This window comes from Perognathus longimembris, chromosome 3, assembly GCF_023159225.1.
Source record: "Perognathus longimembris pacificus isolate PPM17 chromosome 3, ASM2315922v1, whole genome shotgun sequence".
Taxonomy (NCBI): domain Eukaryota; kingdom Metazoa; phylum Chordata; class Mammalia; order Rodentia; family Heteromyidae; genus Perognathus; species Perognathus longimembris.
Window position 1 is genome coordinate 98,750,068 of NC_063163.1, and position 26,347 is coordinate 98,776,414.

The window sequence follows — 26,347 nt, forward strand, 5'->3', positions numbered from 1 at the left end:
GTGTTAGCTTCCTAGTCTGCACCATGTTCCTGGGTGGTGGGTCAGCTTCTATGCTAATAATAAAGCTTGAATTCTCCCGACTTTGTTCATGTGTTCGACTCACTTTTCCTGGGACCCTGTAACATCTTTGGGTTGGGGTTAGTCCCTCCGACCCTCTCTACAGAACAGGGACAAAATGAGTAACCCTAGCTAAACCTTCAGGAAATGTGGTATCTTCAAATCAAACAACCTTGGGAAAGGTGCATTGCCTTAAGATTACTCTTCTTATTTATCTTTTAAGGCCAAAACACAGTCAGACTTTCTGAACTGACAGAAGAAAAAAAAAGTTAGAGCTAGCATTAATACATCCTTTCCTAGGACACTTAGGATTAGTTTGAAAGATCACACTCTAGGAATGATAGTGGGAACAGGAGACTCACTGAATTAGAAGGAAGACAGTTACAGTATTATTACATGCATATTTGTAGTTGTGGCCCTTACCTTTGCACCCCAAACTACAGCCTCAAGTCCCATTGAATTTCCAGGCTCTGGTTTATTAGTCCACCTCAACTCTCTACCTAAACGTTCGTCTAAACCTTATAACACCAAGCGATTGAGAGTGTTACAGGATCTAGAACCTCATGAATCTTGTGCAAAGTAGAAATGTCTCTTGCTTAAGGCAAGGAAACCTAAATAGATCATTTCCTTCCCATCCTTTTCACCCTCTACTTTTTCGGGCTTGCCAGACTTCACAAGATCTCTTCCTTCAGCAGGGACATTCCTATCACAGGATGCCCTCCTTCCAACACCGATAGGCTTCATTCTATAAACACACGACCAGCACACAGTACTCCAATATTCTGTGTGGAATAGTCTCTAGAAAGAAACCTGGGTGAAGACAAAGCAGGTCCTCTATGAAGGCTAAGAAAGCACGAGCAAACCAGAAAAACAACACAGGAGCAACCACCCAGAACCCGAAAACACAACTGCAATATGACAAGCCCCATGTCCTGCGCACACTTCAAGTTTTCGCTACCACTGTCGCCATGCTCGCTGTCCCGCAGGGTAAAGTGAACGGAATCTCAGTGGGGGAGTGTGCGTGCGCACCTCCCTGTTCTCCCGAACCAGACAACACCCACCCTGTGTGCAGAGCTCCGGCGCCACTGAAGAGCCTGCTAACTGCGGCGTCCACTGGGAGAGCGCATGGAGGGCAGACTCAGGTCCCAAGCCCGGGCCGCGCTTCTTACCTGACTTCTTCCCTCCCTGGGATCCCTTCAGGTCACAGTCCCACCGCCCACTGAATACAGGCTCGGGCCTCACTCGGTGGCTCCAAACTTGAGAATGCAAATGTGTTCTTCACAGCACTTCCCAGGAGTGGGAGAGAGAGGAACCGGAATTTACAGACCAGAAACAACCTCCATGGGTGAGAAAACGCATGCTCACATGGGGCCCAGTTAGGCACTTCCTCCCTGTTTGTGCTCATTGGACTACAATTCCCACAATGCCGTCTGCACCCTAGGGGAAGTTGGCCTTAGGCATAGGAGTTGGCCTGACTCTTGGTCATAAGAGCACGTAGATACTGCCACACCTTGGGCAGTTAAGGGTCAAATAGCTGGCATTTTACAAGGGATGCTCTATGATTCTGAGACAGTGCCTTTGTTATGATTTGCAGGGTAGTATTCGTGATAGCAGAATCCAGAGAGAGACTCTTTTTTTTTCCCATTTTTGCCAGTCCTAGGACTTGAACTCCGGTTTTAGGTACTGTGCCTGGCTTCATTTTTTCAGGCCTAGCACTCTACCACTTGAGCCATAACACCACTTCTGGCTTTTTCTATAAACATGCTACCGAGGAATCAAACCAGGGCTTCAAGCATGCTACCCAAGCCACCTACCTCTAGGCAAAAGTCTTGTTCCTCAAAACGACCCTTTTACTAGTCCTCTCTTTTGTAGTATCATTAAATATTTAAAAAGGGACAACATTCAGGTTTAATACATTGGAGAGTAAACTTCCATTGCATGTGTTTTATGTGACATATTCAAATCAGAGCACTCTGAATAACAAAATAGGGAGATTCCTCCACCTGCATTCATGTGTCCCAGGTGTGTTCTCTCACAGAGCCACTCCTGGCTTTTATGTTTATGTGGTGCTGGGGAATGGAAACCCTGGGTTTCCTGTATACTAGGCATGCACTCTACCACAAAGCCACATTCCCAGCCCATAAGACATTTTATAGAGTTCATTCTCCAGTTCTTAGTGCAATAAACAGCACACAACTGTAATAAGGTACAATGTAAGCTGGCCATGGTTTTCAGTTAGACACTTCAATTATTTTAATTTGTTTAAAAGTTTAATATAGTTCTTTTGAGAAGAAAATGCCCCAAGAATTTCTGGAATCCCACTTTGAAGAAATCAAATCAATTACTTTTGAGTGAGTGCACACACATGACTGTACGTATTAAAGATACCAGGCTAGTTAGTGCCCCTATCTGCCATGTCCTGTGCAGCTGCTGCCTTAGTGCTTGCCTTTATGGGAACTCAGGAAGGAGATGATCGCTGGCACCTGTCCCTGTGATGGTCCGTTTCCTTTCTGTGCTTCTTTGCACCATCTGAATGATCACCAAATGTGCTCTGAGTTGGAAAGTGGCATATTTTTCTCTTATGGCTGTGTCTATTTGAATATTTCAAGGCATCTGTGGTATGCCTGGCCTAATGTGGGGGCAAGCTTGATTGTGGTGACTTTGAAGGTGCTCACTGGGCCTATGGGACAGGTTCAGGACCTCAAAGTATACGTTCCCAAGCGACGACACCCATTGACATGTCTTCTAGGACTGTGGGGTCTATACCACGAGTGATTTCAGGATCTTAACTGACTTGCTTTCTCTGTCTCATACCACTTTTTACACAGCTTTTGGAAGTCTGCAGTCTGTCTTCAGGTTCCCTTTTGTCCATCTTTGTACTGATGGAGGCAGGGGACTTCTCTTCTTCCACTCCTTTTCTAGGTGACAGTGGTTTGGAAGCTGGTGACCAGTTCCCAAGCTGAAGAGTGCCAGCTGTAATAGGGAGGTCAGATCTGGCCAGTGTCATCATTAGCTGTGGAGGAACTTCAGGTTGACTCCAAGTCAGATTAGAGCAGCAGCCAACTCCATTTTCACTAAGATCACCCCACTCTACCCAGGGAAGTTCCCCTTTGCTGTGATAAGATTGTGTAAACTGCTTGACCACCTGAAGCATGAAAAGTTCAAGGAACATTTATGGTTAAACCCGTGCCCTCCTGTGAGTAGGCGTATCCACCTGCATCATGTGAGCCCTGCCAAATCCATGTGCCAATTCCAACTAGAATGATAGGTTGGTTCAAACAGATACTATGAGGCAGGCTGTAACTGTATTGGCCACCTGAGTGCAGCCTAGCATGCTCTGTAAGTGTTGTATCCTCATTGGCCACCTGCGTGTGGCAAGTTTGTCTGTGATGTTTGCCTTATAATCAGGCTGGAAGGCCACACGTGCACACTGTTCCAGCTCCCGAGTCTGGGCTGCACACGTGCGGGCAGATCCAGCTCCCGAGTCTGGGCCCTGATCCTGCACACGTGGTCGGCAGTTTCTGCTCCCAAGTTTGGGCTGCGACCAAGGCCGGTCGGTTCACTTTTTATTCACTTTTTACTTCCCCAATAAGTCTGTCTTTTTGTCATCTTATAGCTGTGTTGGACTCTTGGGGGAACCAGGAATCACCTCCCTTGGGGGGGGGGGACCCCGTTTCATTGTAGTATATCCTCACTGGACTTCACCAGCATCCATCGTAATTCATTCCTTTGCTTTTTGACTGGGCTTTCTTTATGTCTCTTCTTCTCTCCTTCCTGTCCTAGTAATTCGTAGTGTGATTATTTCCTTGGATAGAGCCAAAGTGTCTCTACGTAGATTTTCTGAATATCATCTTTATACTAACAAAAGAAGAAACCAATGGGCATGCAGCAATGGTACACACACACACACACACACACACACACACACACACACACACACAGAAAGAGAGAGAGAGAGAGATGATGGGTTCTGGCTGCAAAGGAACAAAATGTTGTTCCATAGACTTTTCATGTAATTAGAGGCAGTGTGTGAATGGGGGAATGAAGAGATAGGGTGAACCCCATTTTCAGGCAGCCCCCGTTTTGTTGTCTGTTTAAACTATGAGCAAACCCAGGGCAACCTTATTAGGGCCCAGCCGGTCAAAAACTCTAACCGCCTGGGAATGCTTAACTCTAACAGCCCCTAGAATGTCTCAAGCCCTGAGCCAATCAGATTTGTACTCGTAATCTTGCTTGCTTAAACAGCTGATTGCTGTAACTTTGTCTTTTGCCTTTATAAGCTCTGTGTAATCACAACTCGAGGCTGTCTCCTAACCTCGGCTAGGTCGGTGGGTAGGACAAGGCCTGGGCTGCGGCCCTGCTTGAATAAAGTCTTGCCATGCTATTGCATTTCAGGATGCCTGAGTCTCGGTGGTCTTCTTGGTGGTAGTTTCACGACTTGACATAACATGTGTACTAGGGTTTCATTATGTTCTGTTTCTAAATTTCAAAAGGTGTAACAATGATTTTTTTTCTTAGTCCTGAGCAGTGTCCCTAGCTTCTTTTTGCTCACTATACCACTTTTAGCACTATACCACTTGAGCCAGAGAGCCACTTCTAGCTTTTTCTATATATATGGGGCTGAGTAATTGAGCACAAGGCTTCATGTATATGAGGCAAGTTCCCTGCAACTAGGCCATATTCCCATCCCCAAAGGTGATCTCATTAGTGTGTGTGACACAGAAATACATATCCTCTAGCATTCTCTGCTAAGCCTTGACAAATTTGTGTTTGGTTTTGTAATGGTGTGCGAATAAGGAGAATCCTCCACCCCTCCAAAAGTCTACCCGTGAGAGACAATCTCAAGTACAACGATAGTTTTATTGGGAAGTAAAAAGCAGAATACCAGGCAGGGCCACAGCACAGACTTGGGAGCTGGGGAGAAGCACCCTGGGCAGGGCTGAGGGTCAGGTTATAAAGGCAAATACCACATGGTCAAGCCAGGCCACACTCAGGGGGCCAAGGAGGTTATAACACTTATAGAGAAACTGCATAGTCATGTCAGGTCACAGGCAGGTGGCCAATGGAGTTACAGTCTGCCTCATAGCAAATGTTTGAACCAACCTATCATTTTAGTTAGAATTGGTGTATGAATTTGGCAGGTACCCACACGATGCAGGCAGGGGTAAGGCTGCTCCTTCCTGAAAGGGCACAGTTTGCTGGGCTGCTTTACCATTGCTTGCTCCTAACAAGTACCATGGACTGACTTGACTGGCTGGCTTTAACTCATGCTCCTATTTGTCAGGCCAAGCTCTTGAGTGCTAGAGATAATTTGAAACTATTTTAAATGAAGTGTCATCAATTTCGAGGACATCTAAAATGATTCATCAAAAAATGGTATTCCTTGTCTATACATAAAATATCTAGTTACTTCCTTATTAAAATAACAGCCAAATTACCTGTGTTGTTAAGAGCTAATACATAATAGGTGTTTGAAAAGAGTATACGAGCCTTTGCATATTTGTAAATGCCACAGACTGTATCAAACTAGAATCAAGATTTTTGAAGGAGTTAAACAAACTGTCATTTTTCTATGTAAAACACTTTGCATGACTGGGTCAATCAATGGCTTGGAGTGGCACTGCGGTTCTAATGGTAGAATGCTAGTCTTGAGCAAGAACAGCTCTGGTACAGTGCGAGGCCCTGAGTTCAAGCCCCAAGTCTGCCAACAAAGAAGACAAAAAATGAAAAAAAAAGATTAGTAGCCAACAACGATGAAAGCAGGGGCTAAAACAAATACTTGGAGAATCATTCACAACAACTTCTCACAATCAAACTCACAATGAAATAACTACTTTATACATGTCAGTATGTGCATATTTTAAATAATAACCTGACAACTCCTAAAATATAGTAAGTTCTGGGAAGGATGTGAAAATAATGTGATCTTTGGTGTGCTTCTGCCAGGAATGTAAAACATCAAAGATGGTGTAGATAATCATAAAGTGAATTAAACTTAGAAACGTATGGACATATAACTGACCACTTCTTTTTCTAGGTTTCTATGCAAAAGAAGTAAAGCAAGGACTTTAACAACTATTTGGAGAAACACTTCACGATTACTCCACAAAAAAAAAGATAGTGATACACTAAACAATAAATAAATGCATTGAAAAGGAAGAAAACGTTACTACATATTACAGCAGGGATGAATCTTGAACACAATCAGCTAAATAAACTATAGAAACTAGAAAGGAACATCATGGCATGATGTCTTTACTTGAGTTTCCAAGGATCAACAAACTAATAGACCAAAATGAATGATGGTTCTGGAGGCTGAGATAGAGAGGAACAGGAGCTGCATATTCAGTGATTCTAGAGCTTCACACATGGAAGATGAGAAATGTTCGAGGTGCATGGAAAGATGGGAGCCCAAAATAAGGCAACATGTACTCTCAGTAAATGGTATAGTTGAGGATGTTTAACGGAGCCAGAAAGGATTGATGTGTAGAAAGACGACAGAATGAAATATGGCCTAAGTTTCAAGTAAAACAAAAACAATGAAGCAGTCATGGGATTTAACTAATGTGCTTTTGAAGAAAACACACCTCTAAACGCTAACACATTTTTATTGAAAGTGTACCCTAACAAGAACTTTATGGTCAGTAGTTTAAATACCTTGGGCTGAATCCTCTAACAGTTTGACCACTTTTTCCTCACACCCAAAAACCTACAAAGAAGACTGGGATGAGGTTCTGTGGTGGACTACTTGCCTAGCAGCAGGAAACCCTGGGTTTGATTCCTAAGGACCATCTAAACAGAAATGGCCAGAAGTGGTGCTGTGGCTCAAGTGGTAGAGTGCTACCCTTGAGCACAGGGAGGCTCAGAGACACAGCTCAGGCATTGACTTAGGCACAGTAAAGTAAAGTAAATAAGTTAAAAAGTAAACATAGAGAAAATGTGAAGCAAATCTGTACTCAGCATAGAATGTAAGATTTTCTAAGCTACGAAGTATAAAGTATAACTTTGTCCTATTTAGGAACATTTTGCTGAAGCTGAATCTCATTTTTCATTTTCAGACTTGAACACCCATTAAGTTCATTAAATGCCATGTAAAATAAAGTGAGAGGAGCTTGGAATATGGCCTAGTAATAGAGTGCTGTCCTCACATACATGAAGCTCTAGGTTCTTTGCCTCTGCACCACATTTATAGAACAATCCAGAAGTGGCACTGTGGCTCAAGTGCAAGAATGCTAGTCTTGAGCAAAAAGAAGCCCATAACAATGCTCAGGTCCTCAGTCCAAGCCCCAGGACTAGAACAAACAACAACAACAAAAAGAAAACAAAATAAAGTTTGAATCCAAAAGCAACTCACCAGAGATCCATCCATTCTGTGTTGCTGTTGACAATGAACAGAAGATTCTGGGGGCAAGGCTGGGAGAAAAGGAAAATGAAGTCACGAAAAGAACTATTGCAAATTTTTCCCAGTTTTCCTGCTCAAAACATTATACACGGGCTGAAAAACAATAATGCAATCTTTTTTTTGGGGGGGGGGGGCACTGTCCCTGGCTTCCTTTTGCTCAAGGCTAGCACTCTGCCACTTGAACCACAGTGCAACTTCTGGCCGTTTTCTGTATCCGTGGTGCTGGGAATTGAACCCAGGGCCTCATGTATACGAGGCAAGCTCTCTTGCCACTAGGCCATATCCCCAGCCTAATAATACAATCTTAAGGGAAAAGAATCTTTTATGTTTCAAGTAGAGCATTAAAGTGTACAATAAAGACAAATCCAAGTGCATTACTTGGTAGATATTATAGAAGCAGTTCATTTTGATCTTGATTACACACAGAATTGGTAAAAAAAAAAAAAAAAAAAAAAAAAAAAACTATAGATGGTGTCAGCACAGGTTTGAAAAGGCCTTAGTGCTCATCTTCCTAAACACAGTCATATGAAGAACCTTGGCTTTCTTCAGGGTGGGGAAGCATATGGCCTAATAAAGAGGCAGTATAAAATAATGGTCATAGGAGTGACACAAACTTCAACCAACCATCCTCACTCAAGCAACACAATGATTAAAGCCTCATTTTACTGAAACAATAGCAACATAAAATATCAACCTAAGTACACCCCAAAATAGAGATGCCTGTGACACACAGATTGTGACACAAGATTGCAGTCAGTCAAAAGGAATAAGTTCCAAATGTTCTGTCATCAGAATTTAGGGAGATTCAGAGAAAGCAGAGAGTGAAGATAAAACCACAGTGCATTTTATCTCAGCATACTACTGAGTCCTAGTCAATACATGTCTTTATATGTTAGAGTTCTCGTGCTTTAAAAAAAAAAAGCAGTATAAGTCTATTTGAAAAGAAGAAAAATGCTATAATTTATCTTTTTGTGTATGTTGAATGTAAAGTTCTTCCTCTGAGTATCTCCTTACATTTTCTTTTTTTGCCAGTCATGAGGCTTGAACTCAGGGATTGATCACTGTATCTGGCTTCTTTCTGCCCAAGGCTAGCACTCTACCACTTGAAGAACAGCACCACTTCTGGCTTTGCCTATATGTGTTGGTGAGGAATCAAACCAAGGGCTTCATTTATTCCAGGCAAGCACATTACCTCTAGGCCATATTCCCAGCCCTCCTCCTTACCTTTTAAGTGCACAAATATGCATCAATGGAAGCACACATCTTGATTCATCTCTCACACAGGAAATCTCTTTCTAAGGCAAGAGTGAAGCACAAAGTTTGGCATCATGTACAGAGAGTTTCCCTGACGATGTCAAGTGCACACTACTGCAGTCTCTGCTCCATCATCTCTGGCCTTGTCTCTCTCTTGCCTTTGTAGGAAGTGGACAGTGTCATGGGCCAAAGACAAATTCTTTCTAAGAATATGTGACCAAGACTTAGAGAGTATGAGAGGGAAGCATCATTGGGTTTACAATATAAGTCCAATCAAAAAGTGCAGAATAATTTTCAGATTGGGATGCAATAATAGATATAGTAGATATAAAATAATAGATAATAGATATTATATATAATAGATGATATATGTAAACTAGTGGAATCTCCCAGAAACTTCAGACTACAGTTTGATGGAACATGAGTACTACTGAGTCCATTGTTGTCTACTTGACTTACTTTGATCCTCTGAAACATGGCTATCTCATTGTGTTGTTGCCATAGTTGTTACACAGCCTGAGTTGTGGTTTTAAGGCTTAGTTTGCCTAGAATTGCATTGTTCATTAACTAGGCATGACTGTAGTTCCTCCTGAGTTGGGTGTCTGAGTGGGAGTACTTAAGTATAACTAACCAGGAGAAAATATCCTGGGAATTAAAAGGGAAGACAGAGCTTGAAATGAAAGAAAATATTTGACCTCTGGCAACATGTTGTGTGCTGTGTGCTCCTTTGATCCACACAACACCAGATTCTTATCTCTGAGTGGGACTCTCATAGGTGTTTACATTAGTACTAGTGAAAGCCTGCATTGATTTGGTAGAGAGTGAGGACTTAGAAATTTGGACATTTATACCTGTTCAGGAAAAGCCACAAATCAGTCCCTGAGCAATGAAAAATATCAAACAAATTTGTGCCACAATATTGCACATAGTTCTGCCGAGACAGCCGGCAGTGAAAAGGGAATCCTGAATGAGGGGGGCAGGGATTAAAGAAAAGGAAAAATGCAAGAAAGACAAGAGGCAAAGATGGGGTATGGGAGGTCTGCATCTCAAGAATGTAACTCAAGACTACAGCCAGGTTTATTCTTAACTTTCAGGATAAATGCAGTTTGAAAACCAGGAAACAGCATAAGCTTAAAATTCCAGAACACAAAAAGGCTTGGAGTTAGCAATACCCGACATAGCTAAGACAGGGTGAGGTTGGTTAACATAAGAATGGACCCCAGAGCAATACCTGATGGTAGCTAAGACAGGATGAGTTTGGTTAACATAAGAATGGACTCATGGCAGATATAGTAAAGCATTTCCAATTTTCCATTAAGCCATGTCCTTGCACTGAAGTGCCAGAGTTTGAAGTTAGGCCCCAATTTACCACGTGAACTCCATTTTACCACAGGAACCCCACTTTACCACGTGAAACTGAGATAAGCAGGCCCTGTGAGCAAACCCAGGACAAGCCCATTAGGGTCCAGTCGGTCTAGAACTCTAACAGCTGGGAATGCTTAACTCTGACTGAAGTGCCAGACTTTGAAGTCAGGCCCCATTTTACCACGTGAACCCCATTTTACCACGTGAACCCCATTTTAGAATTGAACCCTGAGCCATTCAGATTTGTACCTGTGTCCTAATCTTGCTTGCTTGAACACCTGATTGTTGTAACATTGTTCTTTGCCTTTATAAGCCCTGTGTAATCACAGCTCTGGGCTCCCTCCTAAGCTCCGCTGTGTCGGTGGGTAGGACCAGGCCCGAGTTGCAGCTCGCTTAATAAAGCCTTGCCTTGCTTTTGCATTTCGGAATGTCTGAGTCTTGGTGGTCTTCTTGGTGGTGGTCTTGGGACTTGGCACAACATTTGGGGTTTCGTCCGGGATGGCCCCAGAGACCCCCGAGACCCCAGACTCCGAAGGTAAGAAAATAGGGTTGTTCATTCTGTGTGTCTGTGTCTGTGTGATTTGTAGTTTTATTTTCTGTTTTGACCAGCCGCCTGAATATGAACCTGTAGGTAGTGAAGGACCAGCCAGAGTGGACATGCTCATATGGGCAGTCCTGGAGAACTTGGTGAACACCTCAAGGCCTCCACAGGGGGCTCAGGCTTCCCACTACCACCCTGAGCCTGAAGGACTGGACCAGGAGGCCCTTCTAACGGGCGGCTGTCCAGTCCACTCTATATTCGGGATTGTCTGGTATGCTCCTACACAGGAACGGGAGAGAGAGAGCCTCAAGACTGTGTGGTCTGCCCCCTCACAGGGGCAGGAGAGACACAGTCGAACCTCTAAGCCGCGGCTCCCTAAGTCTGTCTGTAAGTGTTGTCTGGTCTTTGTGCCTGTGATTACTTTTGTGTTTTTCTTTCTTGCACTGTGCCTGACTGACCAATGGATGATGGGGAACATTCCTTCCACTCCCCTGGACTTGACTTTAGCTCACTGGAAAGATGTACAGGTGACAGCACACAATCAGTCAGTGAGAGTGTCCGAAAAAAAGAACTCTAGGGGAACCCCCACCCAGCCTTCTTAAGCAGAAAATTATTTGGTGTGCTAAAATGTTTTACTAAGAATAAAAATGTTTTACTAAAACTATCAAGCCCTGGAAAATGAGGCTGGAGAATGCTAAAATCATTTGTTAAAGGTTTTTGTCTTAAAATGTACGGCTGTGGCTGGGGATATAGCCTAGTAGCAAGAGTGCCTGCCTCGGATACACGAGGCCCTAGGTTCGATTCCCCAGCACCACATATACAGAAAACGGCCAGAAGCGGCGCTGTGGCTCAAGTGGCAGAGTGCTAGCCTTGTGCGGGAAGAAGCCAGAGACAGTGCTCAGGCCCTGAGTCCAAGGCCCAGGACTGCCCCCCCCCCAAAAAAAATGTACGGCTGATGTTTATTCTGCGTGCTTTAAGATGTTTTGAAAATGTATGTGTGTGTGCATGTGTGAATGTGAACATGTTCAAGACTGCAGTATGATGCAAAACTAAGTTTAAGTTTAAAGTCAAAGGGTCATCAAATTTGGGCATTACCAAATGCTTTAAAGGATTTCTCAGGGTTCTTTAAAACTAAAAAAATCAGAGCTAAGTGTCAGAAATTTGGATTTAAAAGGATATATATATATATGTATATATATATATATATATATTAAACTAATGGGGATAGAAGTAAACTCTCATTATCTCTATGTATGTAGGAAGAAATGGCAAAATGGGCCAATGTTTCTCACTAATATATTGGAAACCTGAATGGATAAATATTTCTAATTGTAATTCTTGCATTAAGGAAAAATTCAAAGGTCTTCATGCCATGCAGTAACTGGGACTGAAGAAAAAAACCAAAGAGGCTCTTTTGAAACAAGCAGCCCTTAGGCAAAGGGCGGCACCTGGTTTCAGAATGCCTGTGAACTTCAGTTTTTCTGATGCAGATAAAAGCTAAAGTGTTGTGTTAGTGTTAAAAAGGCTTTGGAAATCAAGAATACATTTCTAGATAAGAAATTTGGAAGTAAAATTGTCCTAAATAATTATTGCAAAGTGAGAAAAGGAGAATTATGGCTACCAAAATGTGTAATTGCCATTCCAGCTTCTTTGTAGGTTTTTTGTAACCATTTCCAGCAGGCCCACAGAGAAGCACAGGTGATTCCTACAAGTTTGTCAAGATCCAATACTGGCCCTTAATAAGTTCCAGGTAAGAGAGCATGCTTAAAAACTACTTCTGTGTGGACCACCTTGTTGCTTATAATTGGAGTAAAGTGGCCTCTTGTAAGACTCACTGATCTGAAATCTGCGGTTCGAAGCCAGCCTGGGCAGAGAAAGTTCCCTGTGAAAGACTTGTCTCTAAGCAGCCAGCAGAGTGCTGGGAATGGAGTTGTGTGGAGCTCAAAGTGGTAGGGTGCTAGCCTTGAGCTGGAGAGCTGGGGGACAGCGCTCAGGCCCTCAGTCCAAGTCCAGTGGAAAGTCACTCCTCCTGGGAAAAAAGTGATGGAGCATCCAGAGGCAGTAAGCCACTGCTTGGATGGCAGAGATGGTATCAGATCCTAGAGTCACTCCTGTTTCACCTTTCAAAAGTTAATCAAAGCCGGGATGTCCTAGAAGAATAGTTCATAAGCATACCTTTCTAATGCCCATGTCTGTCTACTAGGCAGGAACTTTCCGGTCATTTGTGATAGTGGTTAGTAAGGGTAAGTTTGTCAAATGAGAGGATAGATTAAAATCTCAACCCCCCCGCATTTACTCAAAGTTCTGAATGGCAGTGAGAATTTTAAGCTGATACATCTGTTCAGGAAAGAAAGCATGTAGACCTGAGATTGTGTCCTTATTGAGATCTGGTAAAGGCCTGCAAAGGTAACTTTTTAGGTCATCAGAGATCAGCTCCCCAGCCAGTCAGAAAAAAGCTTTTACAAACTACAATGTTAAAAGGCACAAATTTTAAACCTGAAGTCACCCATCTTGGCTTCATATTAAAAGAGAGCAAGCGTTGGCTGTCAGATGCACGTAGACTGTGCTGAAAATCCCTGTGCCTAAATCAGCCAGACAAGTCAGAGTTCCTGGGAACAGACTTTAGTAGACCCAGGGCCATGAGCTTTGCCTCCTGTACCCCAGTATTTCCAAGAAGGCTTGGAGTGGATAAAGAAAATTCCCATGGCCCACAAAACCCCTGGACAGAGAAGGAAACAATGACTGGTGGAAAACTTGTGAAGGCAAACTTATCCTGCCACAAGGGCTGGGTAAGGGGATCCTTAAAAGAATCCACTAAGTTTCTCACATGGGAACCCAAAAAATTCAGGACTTGCTCCGACACTCCAAAGTGAAAATTAGACAAGGATATCAACTTATTGAAGATATTGTTAAAAATTGCAAGGCCTGTCAGCTTGCCAGTGCCCCCAATCAGCAGATTACTAAAGGAGCTCGCCCCTGTGGGAATAGGCCAGGCATGTATTAGGAAGTAGATTTCACAGAAATTACAAATATTTGCTAGTTTTTGTAGACACCTTTTCAGGATGTGTTGAAGCCTATCCAACAAAGCATGAGACTGCGAATGTAGTGGCTAAGAAGATCCTGGAAGAAATCCTATCCAGGTATGGCTTCCCATCTACCAATGGGTCAGACAATGGACAGGCTTTCGTCTCAAAAGTAAGTCAGGGAATAGCCGCAGCATTGGGGATGGATTGGAAATTGCATTGTGCTTATAGACCCCAGAGTTCAGGACAGGTAGAGAAAATGAATTGGACTCTAAAAGAGACCTTAACTAATCTGGCCTTAGAGACTGGCGCAGACTGGGTGTCACTCCTTCCTTTTGCTCTGCTTAGAGTAAGAAATTATCCCGATCAGCTTGGCTTTACTCCTTTTGAAATAATGTACAGGTACCCCCCGCCCATTATCCCTAGCCTTCAGACTGAATTGCTTGCTATTTGTATGATGCTGACTTTTTGTGTAAACTCGATTATTTGCAGCTCATGCACAAGAATGTGACCCACAACTTAAGGCATTATATGATTCTGCTTCTGTCCCTACCCCCCATTTATTCAGACCAGGGGACTGAAATCCTTAGAACCACGGTGGAAGGAACCCTAGACAGCATCGCCATTTGGGTTCATTGCTTCCACGCCAGGCCAGCTGACCCCTTTGCCCTGGATGACAACTACCGTGGTAGAACATGGGAGGTCTCCAAGCACCCAACTCAGCCGCTTCGCCTTCGCCTCAAGAAAAGAAAGTTAGACGGAATATTGTTATAATTTTCTTTTTGCCTTCTTTCCTTACTACCCTGGCTAGTGTTGATGTTATTTTGGCAGCTCACTCCAAAGTGAGGTGACTCCCTTATTTTAGGTAGTTTTGGGCTTGCTCAGGAATACGGGTATAGCCACCCGACCCTTAGAGCACAGCTGAGAAGTTTATGTATTTTGTTGCTTACATTTGGATACTAAACACTATACAGCTAATGGTAAGTCTGTATACCTGAAAGTTAATTTTCAGTTTGCAGTAATCCTGCAGTCCCTAGGTGAAGTAGACTAAGGTTATAGGTTCCTGGCTAGGTAAGGTCAATGCCCCTGAGTCAGCCTGAAGAAATTACAGAAGATGGATAATCTTCACCCATCAGCCCCCCTTTAAAACCGAGGGACCAGAGTTATTTTCGGATACTACTTTGGGTCCTACTGGCCCATGCCTTACCTCTATGTTATTCCCTAGACATGCAAGCCATTGAAATGGACAGAATGGAGCCATGATTGGCTCCCAAGGTACCAAAAAGAAAAATGGGGAATGAAGTGCCAGTTTGAAGTCAGGCCCCATTTTACCACGTGAACCCCATTTTACCACGTGAACCCTGAGCCAATCAGATTTGTACCTGTGTCCTTATCTTGCTTGCTTGAATACCTGATTGTTGTAACCTTGTTCTTTACCTTTATAAGCCCTGTGTAATCACAGCTCGGGGCTCCCTCCTAACCTCTGCTGTGTCGGTGGGTAGGACGAGGCCCGAGTTGCAGCTTGCTTAATAAAGCCTTGCCTTGCTTTTGCACTTCGGAATGTCTGAGTCTTGGTGGTCTTCTTGGTGGTGGTCTTGTGACTTGGCACAACAGTGCTGGGGAAAGAACCTAGGGCTTCATGTATGCAAGGCAATCACTCTACTATGAGCCTATATTCCAAGACCCTCTCACTTTATTTACATGGCATTTTATGAACCTAATTCACGAAATGGAAAACTAGATTCAGCTTCAGTAAGATGTTCCAAAATAGGACAAAGGTATATAGGAAATTTTGTAGCTTAGAAAATCTCACATTCTAAGTTGAGTGCAGATTTCGTCACATTTTCTCTAGTTTTTTTTTGGCCAGTCCTGGGCCTTGGACTCATGGCCTGAGCACCATCCCTGGTTTCTTCCTGCTCAAGGCTAGCATTCTGCCACCTGAGCCACAGCGCCCCCTCTGGCCGTTTTCCATGTATGTGGTGCTGGGGAATCAAACCAAGAGCCTCATGTGTAGGAGGCAAGCACTCTTGCCACTAGGCCATATTCCCAGCCCCTCTCTAGATTTTTTTATTTTTTTATTTATTTTTATTTTTTTTTTACATTTTACTAAGAATTTACTTTGAACTTCAACCTAAGGGCAGCAGGGAACTGCTGAAGAGTTGTTGTTTTTTGTTTCAGTTGTTAGTCTTGGATCTTGAACTTGGGGCTACAGCTCTACCACTTTGAGCTACAGTTCTACTTCTGGTTTTTTTTTTTATTAATTGGACATAAATTTCTTTACAAGGTGTTGTGCAAAGAGGGTGCAGTTACATAGTAGGGCAGTGTGTACATTTCTTATGATATCTTACGACCTGTTTTTCTATCCCTTGTCTAGGTCAGGTTGACATATATGCAATATACAATGTATCAAGAACATATACAGTATTCACAGACTTGGTCTCTACTGTCTCTCCGTCTCCCCTTGTTAACAGTCATATATCAGGGAGATCATGCCCCTTTGTTTTCTGTGTTCTAGGCTTGTCTCACTCAACATTATTTGTTCAAGTTCTGACCATTTCCCTGCGAATAACAGTATTTCACCGTTCCTAATCGCTATGTAGTATTCCATTGTGTATAAGTACCATATTTTTTGGATCCATTCTTCTGTGGAGGGGCATCTGGGTTGTTTCCATATTTTAGCTATTGTGAATTGTGCCGTGATAAACATGGAAGTACAAATGCCTTTTTGATATCTTGGATTTTGCTGTTTAGGATAGATGCCTAGGAGTGGTATGGCTGGGTCATAGGGTAGGTCTATATTGAGCTTTTTGAGAAACCTCCATACTGTTCTCCATACTGTTCTCTAGATTTTTTTATTTATTGACTTTACTGTGCCTAAGTCAATGCCTGAGCTGTGTCCCTGAGCCTCTCTGGCTTCAAAGCTAGTACTCCACCACTTGAGCCAAAGCACCTCTTCAGCTTTTTCTGCTTATTTGGTTCTAAGGAATCAAACCCAGAGCTCCGTGTGTGCTAGGCAAGCAGTCTACCACTGAACCACATCCCAGTCCTATTTCTAGGTTTTTCGATGTAAGGAAAATCGTGACACTGTTAAGTGATTCAGTCAAATGTACTTACTTAAACTACTGTCCATATAGTTCTTGTTAGTGTACACTTTCAATAAAAATGTTGTAGACTCTAGAGTTTTCTTCAAAAGCACATTAGTTAAATCTCATGACTGCTTCATGGTGCTTTTTGTTTTACTTGAAACTTGTGCTAGATTTCATTCTTTCCTCTTTGTACACATCAGTTCTGTCTGGCTGCATTATGGCCTAGTTATAAAGTGCTAGCCTCGTTTACATGAAGTCCTGGGTTCGATTCCACAGTACCACATATATAGAAAAAAGCAAGAAATAGTGCTGTGGCTCAAGAGGTAGAATGCTACCCTTGAGCAAAAAGAAGCCAGGGACAGTGCCCAGGCCCTAAGTCCACACCCCAGGACTAGCAACAAAAACAAAATAATCTTAACTATACCATTTACTGATAATACATGTTGCTTTATTTTGGGTTCCCATGTCTTCCATCCATCTAGAACATTTCTCATCTTCCATGTGTGAAGCAGTAGAATCATTGAATATGCAACTCCTGTTCCTCTCTGTCCCAGTCTCCAGAACCATCATTCTTTTTGATCTATGAGTTTCTTGATACTTGGAAACTCCAGAAGAAACATCATGCCATTTCTATTTCTTTCTACTTGGTATATTTTATTTAGGTGACTGTATTCAACATTCACCTCTGCTGTAATATGCTGCAATATTTTCTTCCTTTTTAATGAATTTATCTATTATTTTATGTGTTCCTATCTTTTGTTGGTGAGTAACAGTGAAGTGTTTCTTGAAACAGTTGTTTCATAGTCCTTGTTTACTTCTTTTGTATATAAATCTAGAGAAAGAACTGCTGGATCCTATGCCTGTGTGTTTCTGTGTTTAATTCACGTTATGATTGTCTATACCATCTTTGATTGTTTTATATTCCTGGTAGATGTGCACCAAAGAGCACACTATTTTCACATCCTTGCTATTAGGAGTTGTGGGTTTTTTTTTAAGTATGAGCATACTAAAAAGTATAAAGTAGTTATTTCATTGTGATATTGATTGTGAGAAGTTATGGTGAAGTCATTCTCCAAGTATTTGTTTTAGCCCTTGCTTTCAATGTTGTTAGGTACTAATCTTCTCTTTTTTTTCATTTTTCTGTCTTTGTTAGAACTCTTGGGGCTTAAACTCAGGGCTTGGCACTGTACCAGAGCTGCTTGCTCAAGATTAGCATTGTACCATTTGAATCACAGTGCCACTCCAAGCCATAGTCCCAGCCATACAAAGTGTTTTACTTTATTATTCATAGAAAAATGTCAGTTTGTTTGAAGACCGTATATTAATACAAGTGTGGACTTCTGCAAGTATCTTGATTCAATTTTTGGTACAATCTGTGGCATTCACAAATATGCAAGGGCTCATATATTCCTTTCAAAGGCCTATTATAGTTTAGCTCTTAACTACACTGGTAGTTTGACTGTTATGTTAATAAAGAAGTCATCAGACATTTATGTATAGAAAAAAGGCCATCCTTACAATGAAGCATGACACTTCAGAAGAAGTGAAACAAGCAGAAAAACTGTTATGCTGATATGTACTAAACTTTATCAAAATAACCTTCACATACTATTCCAGGCATCTACTTATATGTAATACTGTCATTTCAGATTAGTAGCACATGAGGATTTTTATCCTGTTTCTGGTGCTAGCAAAGGGAAATGTTCTGATGGAACAGGGGCATTTTGTATTAATTATTGTGTTCCTAGTCATCTAGTTAATATGGAGCCAAGTATTTCTACTATATTTCTTCTTTCTACTTTATAGATAATGGAACAAACTCCAAAATATTATGTAAGAAAAGCACACATATAGAAGAATAAAATTCCAGACTTGTTCTTCTCCTGACTCAGGGCTAATTTCTTGATGAAAATGTGCCATTACTGAAGCCAGAGTCCTTTGAAAATGTGGCTATGGACTTCAGCTGGGAGGAGTGGCAGGACCTGGACATTGCTCAGAGGACCCTGTATAGGGATGTAATGCTGGAGACATACAGGAACTTGTCCTTGGGTGAGCAAAAGATACATTAATTTACAGGGTCAAGTGCTTTGTTTTTAGTAGACCTATGAGAATTGACCAAACGTGCAATGCTATTTAGGTATAAGATTACAGAATATGGGAAGTAGTGCATCTTTCCAAGAAAATCCTCCCCTTGATTATATTAGTCCAGAGGCAATTTTATTCTCATTCTTCTAGAAGTCAGGGTAGCACTAGTTAGGCAACAGTTCTGAGACATGTTCTATTACCAGGGGATTATCTTCTGAATGTTGTGTCGATTGTTATAGATGGATATATAATCTAGAGTAGAATGTATATTACTACTCAATGTAAGATCTAGAAATCAGTAATTGAAAGTGAGTATTTATAACCCAAAGCTGTTACTGGGCACTCTATTCACACCTGTAATCCTAGCTATGGAAATCTAAGCCAGCCCAAGCAGAAGATTCCCCAGGAGACTCCTTTCTTCCATTAACCATAGAACCCAGTAGGCACAGTCATTGAATGGGGTAGAACTCTGGCCTTGAGCAAAAGAGCTCAGGGGAGTGGCTAGTCCTTGAGTTCAAGGGGAAACACTGAGAAAATAAATCCAAACCTTGTATTTCTATGCAAAGTCAACAATGAAGCTATTGAAAAATGAGAAACTAGATTTTGGAGTAACCTGTATACCGGAATGTCTGGGATAATTGTAGTGTGGATGTCCCAGCATGAACAATAGTTCTCCACTGTTTTTTTCTTAACTGGGCACTGTGTTTCCAAACCCAAGTTGATTATCAACCTGGAGGAAGGTGCAGAACCATGGATGGGAGAAGCCCCAGGCAAGAATTTCCCAGGTGAGTGAATGCATCCTGCACAGTGCTGTTCGAGAGGGAGCCCAGTTCTTGTTGAGCAGTACTGAGCAGTAATGTTCCTTGTTCCCCTAAGCCCTGTACTTTTGCAGAGAACTGGGTGATTGTGTCATTTCTGGGATGTCAGGTTGTGCAGGTATCAGGAAATGAGGACACCAGGACTGCTGTCCTCTAAGGAAGAAAACAGCTTATCAGTGGTTGTGGGATTTAGCGCCAAAGCTTTTAGGGTAGCAAGAGTGATTACCTAGGTGGTAATTAGGAATATCCTTTATCATGAATGGTTCTGAAGGTCAGGAGTGTCAGAAAAGGAATTTTGATGAGACTTTCTGTAAGAGGTGGAAAAAGTGATTTTAAAGTTCCCATATATGGCTATAGTAATTCTTAGAGAGAAGCTAGACCTGAAGAAATCTATGCACAAATCCTTACTCCTGGGAACTATTTCTGCTTAGTTGAAAGGCATTGATTATATAAAACAATTTTGTGACCTAAGAATCTAGAAAATATTGTTGTTCCTAACCTAATGGTTGAGGAGACAGCCAACCAAAAATAGAAATTATTTCAAGAAACTAAGTACAAACAATGCAACTCTGCTCCTGTAACAACACAAACATTTGTAAAAGTAACACTAATAATGCTAAAGGCAGTTTGTAAGTAATTATTTTAAATCTATTGTTGTGAAACAATAATTGTGAAAATTGAGTAAATATTTCCTCCAGATATAACCAGGCTGGAAGGCCACAAGGACACATAGTTCCAGCTCCGGAGTCTGGGCTGCACACGTGGTCGGCAGTTTCGGCTCCAGAGTCCGGGCTGCGACCAAGGCCGGTCGGTTCTCTTTTTGTTCACTTTTTACTTCCACAATAAATCTGTCTTTTTGTCATCTTAAAAAAATATATTTCCTCCAATATAAAGAGAGAAAAAAGGGAAACAAGCAGTCATAACTCTGAATTGTAATATATGAGGTCCTATGTAAACCTTTGAGGAGAAATGCCTATACGTCTCATGCATCAGTTCTTAATGTAGCTATTTTAAAATCTATAATAACTAGAATGTGAGGAAATGTTATGATTTTTATATTTAGAAATGTTTGTATCCCATTCATGTTTCTTTCTTTTTTTTTTTGAAGGAATCATTTTAGATGCCCTAGAAGTTGATGACATGATTAAGAGTTGCCAGGAAAGTTCAGAAGAACACTTGTGTGAAGTAGCAGCCACCAAAAGCAACCCTGTGGATGAAGGAGTGAAATTAGTGAGAACTTTTCATTTGAGCTCTAAACACATGCCAGAGCTGCATAAGAATTGTAGGGACTCCTTAGGAATGAGGACTGAGTCATCCATTGCATGTCAGAATATGGTTCTCCATTGTGAGCCTGAAGAGATGCATGCTGGATCTAGGCCTGGTGTCTCTCATGTAGTTGGAAAAATCCCTTAGCCACATAGAGCCTTTTAGTCCACATTCCAAGTGTCACAATGAGCAGCAGTATTTCACGGATGATGGAGAAGGGACAGTATTAACCTCAGAGACCATATTCTTTAAAAATAATTGTGCTGTGTGGGAGAAAAAAGTTATGAATGCAACAAACATGGAAAGTGCTTCAAACACAGGTCAGGTCTAAGACCACAGAATAGAATACACATGGGTGAGAAACCTTATGTATGTAATAAATGTAAAAAATCCTTTGAGAACAAGTCAAATCTTTTTTTTTTTTTTTGGCCAGTCCTGGGCTTGGACTCAGAGGGCTTGAGCACTGTCTCTGGCTTCTTTTTGCTCAAGGCTAGCACTCTGCCACTTGAGCCACAGCACCACCTCTGGCCAATTTCTATATATGTGGTGCTGGGGAATCGAACCCAGGCCTTCATGTATATGAGGCAAGCACTGTTGCCACTAGGCCATATTCCCAGCCCGAACAACTCAAATCTTAGAAGACATAATAGAATTCACTCAGGTGAGAGATGTCATGTATGTAACAAATGTGGAAAGTCATTCAAGTTGAGGACAAGTTTAAATGCACATAATAGAATTCACACAGGCGTGAAACCATATGAATGTAACCAATGTGGGAAGTCCTTTACCTGGAAAGCACAACTAACTATCCATCACATAACTCATAGAGGAGAGAAACCTTATGAATGTAACACATGTGGAATGTGTTTCATGTTGAAAGAGCTACTACGTGTGCATCATAGAACACATACAGAAGAGAACCATTATGAATGTAACACATGTGGATAGTGTTTTGCTGAGAAATCAAGCCTTAGTGCTCATGAGAGAACACATACAGGAGAGAAACCTTATAATAACACATGTGGAAAGTGTTTTTCCCAGACATCAAGCCTTAGTGTTCATAAGAGAACACATACAGGAGAGAAACCTTATAAATGTAACACATGTGGAAAGTGTTTTTCCCAGAAATCAAACCTTAATGCTCATGAGAGAACACATACAGGAGAGAAACCTTATAAATGTAACACATGTGGAAAGTCTTTTACCCAGAAATCAAGCATTAGTGCTCATGTGAGAGCACACACAGGAGAAAAACCTTATAAATATAATGCATGTGGAAAGTGTTTTTCTCGGAAATCAAGCCTTAGTGCTCATGAGAGAACACATACAGGAGAGAAAACTTATAAATGTAACACATGTGGAAAGTGTTTTTTTCCCAGAAATCAAGCCTTAGTACTCATGAGAGAACACACAGGGGAGAAACCTTATACATGTAACACATGTAGGAAGTGTTTTGCCTGTAAATCATGCCTAAGTGTTCATGAGAGAACCCATACATGAGAGAAACCTTACAAATGTAACACAAGTGGAATGTCTTTCACCTGCAAGACATATCTTAATATTTATCAGTGAACACACAGAGAAGAGAAACCTTATGACCGTAACAAATATGAAAAGTTTTTACCCACAAGTCATATCGACGTACATAGAAGAGAATTCAAACAAGTGAAAAACTTCATCTATGGAATCCGTGTGGAAAATCACTCCCCTGGAGGGCAAAACTTAGTGTTCAGGAGAAACACACACATGAGAGAAACCTTACATATGTAACAGCATGTGGGAAGTTTTTCACCCAGAAAACCTATCTTCCTGTTCATCAGCGAATACACACAGGAGGGAAACCTCATGAATGCAGCAAATTTGGAAAGTCCTTCAGGGACAGGTCATCCTTAAGAAAATATAACAGAATTCATACAGGTGAGAAATCCTATGAATGTCTTCAGTGTGGGAATTCTCATCTGGAAAGCACACCTATGCAAAATAAGTTTAGCAGGGAGTCTAACAATTGTTTCAAGAACACTTCATAATTACTAACAAAAGAAAGGAACACATAAAACAATATGTGAATGCAATGAAAAGGAAGAAAATATTACTACAAATTACAGCAGGGATGAACCTTTAATACAGTCAGCTAAATAAAATACACCTATTAGAAAGGAATAGCCTTGGCATGATGTCTCTTATTGAGTGTGCAACGATCAACAAACTCATACACAACAGAATGATGGTTCTGTAGACTGGGATAGAGAAAAACTAGAGTTGCATATTCAATGATTCTACTGCTTCACATATGGAAAAGGAAGATGAGAAATATTCTAGGTGCATGGAAGAGATGGGAGCCCAAAATAAAGAAACATGTACTATCAGTTTTCTTCTGAATACAGAACATCTTTTGGTGCCATATAATTTTGAGATCCAATTTCTAAAATTATAGCTTTTTTCTGCCTTCATTGGTGTTTGAATTCAGGGCCTGAGCACTGACCCTGGGCTTGTTTTGCTCAAAGCTAGCACTCTATCATTTGAGCCACAGCACCACTTTTGGCTTTTTTTATATATGTGGTGCTGAGGTATCGAGCTCAGGGCTTAATGTATGGTAGGCAAGCACTCTACAACTAGGCCACATACCCAGCCCCTAGACCCACAGCTTTTACTGATTTGGACCACCTAAATCATCAACACAGTATCCAATGAAGCTGGACCCTGACTCCCACCTCTCATTCTAGCTACTCTGGAGTCTGTGGTTTGAGGGTTTAGGTTCAGAATCAGTCCATGCAGAAAAGTCCACAAGACTATTTGCAATTAAGCAGCAAAACGTCAGAAGTGGAGTTGTGCCCAAGTGTTGAAGCACCAGACTTGATTTGAAAAAAAAAAAAGAACAAGAGAAGAGCATGAGGCTTGAGTGCAAGCCCCAGTCCTGGAAATAAATTAATGAACAAATAAATAAAGCCAAACCCAGAAGCCAGTGTGTCAGGGGATCTGTGGCATTGAGCATCCACACCCCCTGCCATGTCCCCTCTGTACCACCATCATGAAAATGGCAGTGTAGTTGATGTGCAGCCTTCTGGTTCTGTTTTAAAATCCAGAGGAAAGTGGGGACTCAGCACTAACTTTTCTAAGACAGTTCCCCAAAAAGGATGGAGGGGGCAATGGAGAGTTTAATGCACTGAAAGACAGTCCTGTAACCAGGCAAAAATTCAATAACTCACCAACTAAGTATTAATATCTTTCAGTGCGGAAAAGCAGAAAAGAATTTACTCTCAAGTGACAGGTGAAAATTTCCCTTTCAGACAGATGAAGGAACTGATCCATGTTAGGGCCTGGTTAAACCAGGGGCTTTGCTTACAGTGGTATGAATGCAATAAGCTGCACTCTACAGGGCTACCAAAATCCCTGTGCCCTGTTCCCAGCTGTGGGTTTGTTACTCTGTTCTGTTTGGGGGAGGAGGGGGAATTTTTTCCTCACACCTTAAAGAAGAAAATATCAACCTCCACCTAATGGGTTTTTTCCCACTCATTAAAAAAAATACATTTCTAATTTATACAGGGTGCAACCCAGTATTGAGTCTCTGAAGCACCTTTTCAAGGATACCTGCAATTCCCTTTATGAAACAAACCTCTGATAGTTTACATGGACTGAATGTAGGTATAAGAAGCAGCAAAGGATCCCCCAAATTCTGGGGGTGTTCTCCAGATAGATCCCTTCAGTCCTGAGTCTGACATATGATCCCGGACTGAATCTGGCCCCTGCATCTCCTGCTGGTTCATCCGTCATGTGGAACAGAGAGTGAAGTACTCAAATGAACATCAGGCTAGACCTTAAAAGCCTGTTTGATGTACATGGGACCAAAGAGGAATTGTCCTGGGTGTCATAGCTCATACCTTTAATTCTAGCTACTCAGAGGGCTGAGATCTGAGCATCAAGGGTTGAAGCCATCCTGGGCAGGAAAGTCTGAGACTCTCATCTCCAGTTAACCACCAATAAACCCAAAGTGGGCTGTGGCTCTACAGGTAGACTGTTTAGGCTAGAGCACAAAAGCTCTGAGTTGAAGCCCCCAATGTTATTGAAGCTTCACTCATTAGGGGATGTTGAGAAAGATACAATTATACTGACATTTGTATTTTTGTTTTATGTGAATAAGTGCAACTAGTTTAAAGAGATATTATTCAGTCTCTACAATATAACCAGGGAAATTTAAAAATCTGAATTGTTTGACTGTAAAGGGAGCTCTCCCTGCTCTGCTGAAACTGGCCAGCACACAGTGAGCCCACCGGTGCCAATTTATTCCACATCTCTCTGCACTCAGTCCTTTGCTCAGCACTCTGTTTCTGTTGAGCATTATCATTATACATAAATGTTATCACTTCATTTAAACTAGGTCCAAGTTTTCTCTGGCACCTAAGAGCTTGGCCTGACAAAGGAGCACAAGGTAAGCCAGCCCAGTCAAGTCAGTCCATGGTACTTGTTTGGGCTAGCAATAGTAAAGCAGCCCAGCAACCTTTGCCCTTTTAGGAAGGAGCAGCTTTACCCCCACCTGCAACATGTGGGGACCCAACATATTCAGGTGCCAATTATACTAAAATGATAGGTTGGTTACTATGAGGCAGACTGTAACTCCATTGGCCACCTGCAACTCCATTGGCCACGTCCGTGTGACCTGACATCACTATGCAGTTTCTCTGTAAGTATTTTAACCTCATTGGCCACCTGCCTGTGGCCTGGGTTAACCATGTGGTATTTGCCTTTATAAACCCCAACCTGTTGGTCACTTAGGGTCACAGTGTTAGCTCCAGAGTCTGCACTGTGTCCCTGGTCTTTCAGCTGCTTTTTTTTTACTGTTGCAGTTTCAGCTCCCCCATCTGTGCTCCGTCCCTGGCTGGTCAGTTCACTTTTTGCTTCCACAATAAATCCATTTTTACTTGAGACTGTCTCTGAGTGGTGAACTCTTGGAGGGATGTGGAATCTTCTCCCTTGAGCCCCGTAACATTTCTGGTGCATGGTCCAGGAAGAGTCCTTAAGCACCTTTTTTGGGAAAGATAACCCTTTGAAGAAAAGGAACTTCTGCAGGTGAGTACAAGTCGGTCAGCCAATATGTCTGTGGGCCTGTCTGTATCAGAAAAATACAAACTCTGTAGGCCTAAAACAGAAGGTGGACACAGTGGAGCTCTCTAAGGCCAAGGTCAAGGGATGCCTTGACCCTCCCCCCACCCCACTTCTAAGGGTCCTTACAGGAAGGCATTATAGGGGGGAGCAGAGCTGACTCCATGGTGAATGTGCTAAGTCCCCCCCCAACCCCCACCACACGCTAACTCCCCAGTCCCCCTGAAATGAAACATAGTACAAACATAGTGAGCTTGCATCCCTAACTTTTCTTAGAACTAGATGCCTGGAATTTTAGAGTTGGAAATATAGTAAGTTATAGTGTTAAAATTATAGCAGCTTCTAATCCCTGG

The 26,347-nt window shown here is 42.0% G+C and overlaps 1 pseudogene; it reads left to right on the forward strand.

The window, feature by feature from the left end:
* Positions 1–893: 893 nt before the first annotated feature.
* LOC125347778 lies at positions 894–22,412 on the forward strand (annotated as a pseudogene).
* Positions 22,413–26,347: the final 3,935 nt, after the last annotated feature.